This window comes from Vigna unguiculata, chromosome 3 (assembly GCF_037176805.1).
Source record: "Vigna unguiculata cultivar grain cowpea cultivar isolate G323 ecotype 2 chromosome 3, ASM3717680v1, whole genome shotgun sequence".
Taxonomy (NCBI): Eukaryota; Viridiplantae; Streptophyta; class Magnoliopsida; order Fabales; family Fabaceae; genus Vigna; species Vigna unguiculata.
In genome coordinates this window covers 34,929,601-34,936,255 of record NC_140794.1, presented here as the reverse complement: position 1 = coordinate 34,936,255, position 6,655 = coordinate 34,929,601, and the positions used below count along the sequence as shown (strand labels likewise).

At 42.5% G+C, this 6,655-nt stretch overlaps 1 pseudogene; it reads right to left on the bottom strand.

The window, feature by feature from the left end:
* Positions 1-1,438: 1,438 nt before the first annotated feature.
* On the bottom strand, positions 1,439-6,064 carry LOC146887768 (uncharacterized; annotated as a pseudogene).
* Between the last annotated feature and the right edge of the window lie 591 nt (positions 6,065-6,655).

The window sequence follows — 6,655 nt, the reverse complement described above, 5'->3', positions numbered from 1 at the left end:
CCTAAATCATATCCCAACATGCATGTGAATCAGAAAGGCATTCAGAAAGAGTCAAGCCAAGGCCACTGTGCAAGCATTCAAGAGGCATATATCACACAATCAAAGAACAGAGAGTGGCTCAAATTCTTACACAGGGTAAACTAATTCCAAAAGCAAGTTGACATGCAAAGACAAAGCAAGGATAACAGTTCACAGAATAACCAACAACTCATCCTCCAAAAGTGAAGTGAGTGTCCCAAACAGAAAACAAAAACATCACACTAATTAACACAAATTAACAATAATGAAACAAACAAACAGAAACAACAACAGACAGACAGACCTGGACAAGTGCAATAAAAGTAAAGAAGAAGGGGGAAGAAGGGCAAAGAAAACTCCCTGAATCATGGTGAAACAGCAGTAGGGTCAAGCAGGGAAGTTTCCTCCACAACAGTATCCACCAAGGCAAAATTGCTGAGGAATGGCTTAAGACGATGCCCATTCACTTTGAAGCTCTTATCTGTGGACTGGCTTTTGATTTCAACTGCACCATAAGGATAAACATTAGTGACAACAAAAGGACCAATCCACTTTGATCTCAACTTACCCCTCATGAGTCCAAGTCTGGAGTTATACAGTAAAACTTGCTGACCAACAACAAATTCCTTTCTAGCAATGGAGCTATCATGGAATCTCTTAGTCTTCTCCTTGTAGAACATAGAGTTCTGATATGCCTCTAAACGGATCTCATCCAACTCATTCAACTGCAGCTTCCTTTCCTCCCCAGCTTGATCAAGAGAGAAGTTGCATGACTTGACAGCCCAATAGGCTCGATGCTCTATCTCCACTGGAAGGTGGCATGGCTTACCAAAGACAACCCGATAAGGAGACATCCCTATAGGTGCCTTGTAAGCAGTCTTGTGAGCCCATAGAGCGTCCTCAAGTCTATTGCTCTAATCCTTCTTGTTGGGCTGCACAATCTTCTCCAAGATCCTCTTGATTTCTCTGTTTGAGATCTCAGCTTGCCCATTAGTTTGGGGGTGATATGGTGTAGAAAGTTTATGCACAACCCCGTACTTTTGAAGCAAAACCCCCAAGGATCTGTTGCAAAAATAGGTGCCTTGGTCACTAACAATAGCTCGAGGAACTCCAAACCTGCAAAATATGTGAGACCTAACAAAATCCACAACAACTCGAGCATCATTAGTTCTAGTGGCTTTGGCTTCCACCCATTTTGAAACATAATCAACAGCAAGCAAGATGTAAGTGAAACCAAAAGAGACAGGGAAAGGGCCCATGAAATCTATACCCCAGACGTCAAACACCTCACAAAATAGCATGGGTTGTTGAGGCATCTGTTGTCTCCAAGAAATGGCTCCTCCTGCTCGTTGGCATTCCTCACATGTGCTACAAATCCTCCATGCATCTTTGAAGATGGTGGGCCAATAAAATCCGTAATCTAGCACCTTACGAGTTGTCCTTTGTGTGCCAAGGTGACCACCAGGTGTAGATGAATGACAAAATTTGAGGACCCAGTCAATCTCATGGTCCGGAATGCATCTCCTAGTAGCCTGATCACTGCACATTTTCCACAGATAGGGGTCATCCCAAATGTAGTACCTAGCATCGCTCTTGAGTTTATCACATTGAGCTCTGAATGCTAGGGGAGGAAAAACAGAAGCAGCAAGATAATTAACAATGTTAGCAAACCAAGGTGAGGAAGAAGTAGAGAGTGTCAACAAACTTTCATCGGGAAAGTCATCCCGGATCAGTGTAGCATCATCAGTAGACCTCTCAATCCTGCTTAGGTGGTTTGCAACCAGGTTTTGTGCTCCGCTCCTATCACGGATCTCCAAATCAAATTCTTTGAGCCAGAGCATCCATCTTATCAGCCGAGGTTTTGATTCTGCCTTCTTCAACAGGTACTTAAGAGCTGCATGGTCAGTAAACACAACAACAAGAGAACTAAGCAGATAAGATCGAAACTTTTCAAGTGCAAAAACAACCGCAAGGAGCTCTTTTTCTGTTGTGGTGTAATTTGATTGGGCAACATCTAATGTCCTGGAGGCATAGTAGATTACCCTCAGCTGCTTATCAATCCTTTGAGCTAGAACATCCCCTAATGCATAGTTGGATGCATCACATATAAGCTCAAATGGGGCTGTCCAATCGGGCGCCTGAATGATTGGAGTTGTGGTCAGGGCCTTCTTGAGGCAATCAAAAGCCTCTTTGCATCCTTCATCAAAGATGAAGTCAACATCCTTTTGCAATAGGTTGGACAGTGGGAGGGCCTTCTTACTGAAGTCTTGAATGAAGCGCCTGTAAAACCCTGCATGGCCAAGAAAAGAACGAACCTCTCGCACAGAAGAGGGGTAAGGCAATTGTGAAATAATTGAGATCTTGGCAGGGTCAACTTCAATGCCCTTTTTTGAAATTATGTGCCCCAATACTATGCCTTGTTCTACCATGAAATGACATTTCTCAAAATTGAGAACAAGGTTAGATTGGATGCACCTGTTTAAAACTCTGTCCAAACTATCCAAACATGCATCAAATGAGGACCCATATACAGTAAAGTCGTCCATAAACACCTCTATGCATTTTTCAAGAAAATCACTAAAAATGCTTAGCATGCACCGCTGGAATGTGCCAGGGGCATTGCATAGACCAAACGGCATCCTCCTATAGGCAAAAGTGGCAAAGGGGTAGGTGAATGTGGTTTTCTCTTGGTCCTCAGGTGCAATGTGAATTTGAAAATAACCAGAAAACCCATCAAGAAAGCAATAGTGGGACTTACCTACCAAGCGCTCAAGCATCTGATCAATAAAAGGCAGGGGGAAGTGGTCTTTTCTGGTTTCTTGATTTAGCTTTCTGTAGTCAATGCAAACCCTCCAACTGTTTTGCACTCTTGTTGGAATTAGCTCCTCTTTTCTTTCTTGACTACAGTGAGGCCAGTCTTCTTTGGAACAACATGGATGGGGCTAACCCACTGACTGTCAGAAATGGGGTAGATGATCCCAGCTTGTAGAAGCTTGGTCACCTCCTTCTTTACAACATCCGAGATGACAGGGTTGAGTCGCCTCTGTGGCTGTCTCACTGGCTTTGCTCCATCTTCCAACAATATCCTGTGCATGCATGTTGATGGGCTAATACCAGGGATGTCAGCTAATGTCCATCCAATTGCCTTCTTATGCTTCTTAAGAACTTGCAACAACCTCTGCTCTTGTTCAGCAGTAAGGGAGGTGGAAATGATGACAGGCAGTTTGTTCTCCTCCTCTAAGTAGACATACTTGAGGTTGTCTGGCAGTGGTTTCAACTCTAGAGTACTGGATGCTGGCTGAATATCAGGAACCAGAGGGGAGGGAGAAATGGGTTCCACAGCCTGTACTTGAGCATAACAATCAGATGCATATGTACTTCCTGCAACATGGTTAGTGCAACCTGATTGTATAACATCAAAGTGAATAGGTACAACATCCAGAGAGTCAAACTCTGTACATTCAACATTATCCACATCATATTCAGCATCATTAGAATCAGAATCAGAATTAGAATCAAGAACATCAATGCATGCAAATTCAGATAACTCAGACACGGATGAATGTTTTAATGTATGCAAAGAGTGGAAATCAGAAATCAATCCATCAACAACATCATCAATAATATCCACGTGAAAAACAGAATGATCCTCAGAAGGATGTTTCATGGCATCCAGAATGTTGAATCGCATAACAATATCATCAAACTCCATGGACAAAGTACCTGCATGGACATCAATTTTGGTTCGTGCAGTTTTCAAAAATGGTCTGCCTAAAATGATTGGTGCAGAACCATGTGAAAATCCCTCTTCCATGTCAAGAATGTAAAAATCGGCAGGGAAAATCAATTCACCAACACGAACCAAAACATCATCAACCAAACCTGCAGGGTGGGCAACACTTCTATTTGCCAACTGAATCACCACACCCGTAGGTTGCAGGGGTCCAAGAGAAAGAGATTTAAAAATAGACAGAGGCATTACATTTATTGAGGCACCAAGATCAAGCATTGCATTTTCAAATTTATTGTTACCTATGATGCAAGGTACACAAAATGTACCTGGGTCCTTGCACTTCTCAGGAATCTGAGGAACAGATTTACATATCAATGCTGACACGTTTCTGCCCATGCTGATCTTTTCGTTTCCCTTTAGCCTCCTCTTGTGCGTGCATAGCTCCTTCAAGAACTTTGCATATCTGGGAATCTGTTTAATGGCATCCAACAGAGGTATGTTCACATCCACCTTCCTGAAAGTTTCTAAGATCTCCTTGTCAACCTCTTCCATCTTTTTGCTTGGAATGGCTCTTGGAGGGAAAGGAAGAGGTATGGAAGGTGCAACAGTAGAGGTGGAAGGTGTAGAAGTCACAGCAGATGTGGAAGGACCAGCTGCATAAGCATCACGCTTTCTCTGAAGTTTGGCAAGGTCGGCTTCCTTTGGAGGTGTAGGCTCAGGAGTGGGAACTTCAATGTTCTTCCCAGATCTTAATGTAATGGCACTCACATTCCTTGGATTTTCCACCGTTTGTGATGGAAGCTTGTCAGAATTCTGAGCTTGTGCTTGGTTTAGCTGAGTGGCCATCTGCCCCATTTGATTTGTCAAACTCTGGATTGAAGTCCTAGTCTCCTGCTGAAATTGCATATTTTGAAGGGTCATCATCCTGACTAACTCCTCCAATGAAGTAGAAGAAGAAGGTGCAGGTGCTGTAGCAGGAGCTGGTGTGGGTACAGGTGGAACAGGTGGAATAGGAGTAGCTTGTGGTGCAGGTGCAACTCTTTGTTGCGGAGGTGGTTGCACATTTTGAAATTGTTGGGGCTGCTGGTTACCCTGGTTTCCCCATCTCAAATTAGGGTGATTCCTCCATCCTGGATTATATCTGTTGGTTGACAAATCATGGTGGTTTTGTTGTTGTTGTTGGGGCCTATTGTTGTTGAAAATATTTGCTGCATAGGCTTGAGGGGTATCCACTGGTGTAGAAGAAGAAGCCTGTTGTTGCAATACTGGGCAAGAGTCTGTAAAATGATCAACAGATGTACAAAGGCCACAAACTCTTGCAGCTGGAGCTCTCTGATTGGAAGCAAGGTTATTGACTAGTGTAGTAAGAACATCAATCTTACTTTCCAACTTCTTTGTGTACTCGGCTGCTCCTACATCATGAACACCTCTAACAACTATGGCATCACTCCTTGTGCCAAATTGTTGAGAATTTGAAGCCATGTTCTCTATTAGTTGTCTGGCTGCAGCTGGGGTTATGTTACCAAGGGCACCACCACTTGCGGCATCAATCATATTTCGATCCATGTGGTGTAAGCCTTCATAAAAATACTGCAGGAGGAGATGTTCAGAAATTTGATGGTGTGGACAGCTGGAACAGAGATTCTTGAACCTCTCCCAGTACTCATAAAGGGTCTCCCTAGATTGCTGCTTGATGCCAGAAATCTCCTTCCATATGGCTGTTGTCCTTGAAGCAGGAAAGAACTTGGCAAGGAACAATCTCTTCAGGTCATCCCAGCTTGTGATGGACCTGGGTGCTAGGTAGTACAGCCAGTCTTTCGCATTACCCTCCAAAGAATGAGGGAAAGCCTTCAAGTATACATGGTCCTCTTGTACATCTGCAGGCTTCATGGTGGAACAGACGACATGAAACTGCTTCAAGTGTTTGCACGGGTCCTCACCTTCAAGACCATGAAACTTTGGCAACAAGTGTATTAAACCAGTTTTCAGCACATATGGAACCTCCTCCTCAGGGTATTGTATGCATAAACTATCATAAGTGAACTCTGGTGCAGTGAGCTCACTCATGGTTCTCTCATGAGGTGGAGGAGGTTGAGCCATGTTATCAGTATGAAAATGCTCAGAATATACAGTATGCTCAGAATGTAAAGAATGAGGAGTGTCAGGAATGTGATGAGAATCAGAAGAATCAGGAAATGTCACTGAATATTCAGCATGCAAAGATGGATTCCTAGGATGCCTACTTCCTCTGTGGAATGTCCTATCAATCTCAGGGTCAAATGGTTGTAATTCACTTGGGTTTCCCCTGGTCATGCACCAAAAAGCACTAATTGTAGTGATATTAGCATAACAAAGGGTATAACTACAAGTATACTCACACGACCTTCAAATGACTTGAAAATTGGTAGGATATTCCTTTGAGTGGTCAAACAGAAGCACAAAAAAAATCAGATCAAAACCCAAAGCACAAGTATTTTTTTCAATTTTTCAAAAGTAAAAAAAATGAAGAAAAATCACAAAAAACATTGCTGAAATGTAGAAAATGGCATTTTCTGGAGAATCTGAGTTTGCAAACCGGCAAAGCCGGTTATAATAAGGTGGGAAATCAAATTCTACCCCAAATCCATATAAAATAATAATGATTCTGATAACCAGAGCAAAAGTTATGGTCTTCTGAAGTTTCACTAAAAATCAGTCCAAATTTTTTTTGAATCTCTTAACTCAGACCATACCAACTGCTCTAGCTATTTTTCCTATCAAGTTCAACGTCTTAGAAGTGGGGGAAAAAAATTTCAAGTCAAAACAAGCTCCGTAGCTACCAAAACAAAAATCCAGAAGTTAAATGCCAGATTTGGACACTATTCAAACACTATTCACTACTACAAATGACACTATTCATGCGCG